The sequence below is a fragment of the Otolemur garnettii genome, unplaced genomic scaffold (genome assembly GCF_000181295.1).
Source record: "Otolemur garnettii isolate 467f Iridium unplaced genomic scaffold, OtoGar3 scaffold00003, whole genome shotgun sequence".
NCBI lineage: Eukaryota > Metazoa > Chordata > Mammalia > Primates > Galagidae > Otolemur > Otolemur garnettii.
In genome coordinates this window covers 891971-894550 of record NW_003852398.1, presented here as the reverse complement: position 1 = coordinate 894550, position 2580 = coordinate 891971, and positions in this window count along the sequence as shown.

The window sequence follows — 2580 nt, the reverse complement described above, 5'->3', positions numbered from 1 at the left end:
TATAGTTTGGCTGTATGTTTATTTTTTCATTTTTATTTTCTTCAATAGAAAGAGCTCCATTTCTGTCGGGTTTTTTTGTTTGTTTGTTTTTTGAGACAGAGTCCCACTATGTTGCCTTCAGTAAAGTGCCATGGTGTCACAGCTCATAGCAACCTCAAACTCTTAAGCTTAAGCAATTCTTTTCTCTCAGCCTCCCGAGTAACTGGGACCACAGGCACCTGCCACAATGCCTGGCTATTTTGGGGGGGTAGTTGTCATGGTTTGGCAGGCCCAGGCCAGATTCGAACCCACCAGCTCTGGTGTATATGGCTGGTGCCTTACCTGCTTGAGCTACAGGCACCAAACCTCTGCTATGGTTTTTGGGGGGTTTTTTCCCCCTTTTCTTTTTTCTTTATTTTTAAGTTCTTTCCTTTTCTTTCTCTTTGGGTAGAGATTTTTCTAGCTATTTTTCTGAGCTTTCCCACATAAGGTTCTTATACAACTAAGATATCCCTTTTTATTATTAAATCATAGCTGTGTACATTAATGCAATCATGGGGTACATTAATGCAATTGTGGGGTACAATGTGCTGAATTTATATACCATTTGAAATATTTTCATGAAACTGGTTAACATAGCCTTCATCACATTTTTTTTCTTTCTTTTTTTTAGAGACAGAGTCTCATTTTATTGCCCTGGGTAGAGTGCCATTGGGTCACAGCTCACAGCAATCTCCAATTCCTGGGCTTAGGCAATTTTCTTGCCTCAGCCTCCCAAATAGCTGGGACTACAGGCTCCTGCCACAACACTTGGCTGTTTTATGTTTTGCAGTTTGGCCAGGGCCGGGTTTGAACCTGCCACTCTCAGTATATGAGATCTGTGCCCTACCCACTCGAGCCACAGGTGCTGCCCCCACCACATTTTCTTATTGTGTTAAGACATTTATGCTCTTTTTTTTTTAAGAGACAGAGTCTCACTTTGTCACCCTTGGTAGAGTGCCATGGCGTGATAGCTCACAGCAACCTCCAACTCCTGGGCCTAGGTGATTCTCCCGTCTCAGTCTCCCAAGCAGCTGGGACTACAGGCACCTGCCACAATGCCTGGCCACCTTTTTGTCACAGTTTGGCCAGGGCCAGGCTCGAACAAGCCACCCTTAGTACATGGGGCCGGTGCCCCACCCACTGAGCCACAGGCGCTGCCCAAGACATTTATATTTTACACTTAGTAAATTTAACATGTACCCCTGTAAAAGGCACTGTAGGTGTGGTCCCACCAATTGCCCTCCCTCCACCCATTCTCCCCCCTTCCCTCCCCTCCCCTCCCTCTCCTCTTTCCCCTTCTTCTTGGGCTATAGTCAAGTTATAGCTTTCATAGGAGCTCCTGCCTCAGCCTCCCAAGTAGTAAATTGGTTTCATAGTAGGGCTGAGTACATTGGATACTTTTTTTTCCATTCTTGAGATACTTTTCTAAGAAGAATATGTTCCAGCTGCATCCATGTAAACATGAAAGAGGTAAAGTCTCCATCTTTTTTTAAGGCTGCATAATAATCCATGGTATAGATATACCACAATTTATTAATCCATTCATGGGTCAGTGGGCACTTGGGCTTCTTCCATGACTTAGCAATTATGAATTGGGCTGAAATAAACATTCTGGTGCAAATATCTTTGTTATAAAGTGATTTGGGGCCTTCTGGATATATACCTAGTAGAAGAATTGCAGGATTGAATGGCAGTTCTATTTTTAGATCCCTAAGTGATCTCCAAACATCTCTCCAAAAGGAATGTTTGCATTCCCACCAACAGCGGAGAAGTGGTCCCTTTTCCCCACAAGCATGCAAACATCTCTGGTTTTGAGATTTTGTGATGTGGGCTTATCTTACTGGGGTTAGATAATATCTCAAAGTGGTTTTGATTTGCATTTCTCTGATGATTAAGGGTGTGAGCGTTTTTTTATGTGTCTGTAGGCCATGTGCCTGTCTTCTTCAGAGAAGTTTCTCTTCAAGTCCCTTGACCAAGAGATGGGATCACTTGTTCGAGATCTCTGTGGATTGTGGTTATTAAACCTTTGTCAGAGACATAACCTGCAAATATCTTCTCCCATTCTGTGGTCTGTGTGCTTGCTTTACTTACTGTGTTTTTGGCTGTGCAGAAGTTTTTTAGTTTTATCAGATCCCAGTAATGTATTTTTGATGTTGCTTCAATTGCCCTGGGGATATTGCCCTGAGGCAATATTATAAAATATTCACCTAGGCTGATTTCTTCAAGTGTTTTTCTTGCAATTTAGTATTTCTAGTATTTTTATTGTTTCATGTTTTAAGTTTAAATGTTTAATCCAGTGAGAGTCTATCTTAGTTAATGGTGAAAGATGTGGGTCTCACGTCTCCAGCAAGTTCACCCAGCACCATTTGTTAAATAGGGAATCTTTTCCCAATTGAATATTTTTAATTGGCTTATCAAAGATTGGTAAGTAGCTAGGTTCATCTCTTGGTTCCATACATCTACCTCTGTGCCAGTTTTGATCACTATCAATTTATAGCATAATCTGAGATCTGGTAGCATGATTCCTCCTGTTTTGTTTTTATTTCTGAGTAATGTCTT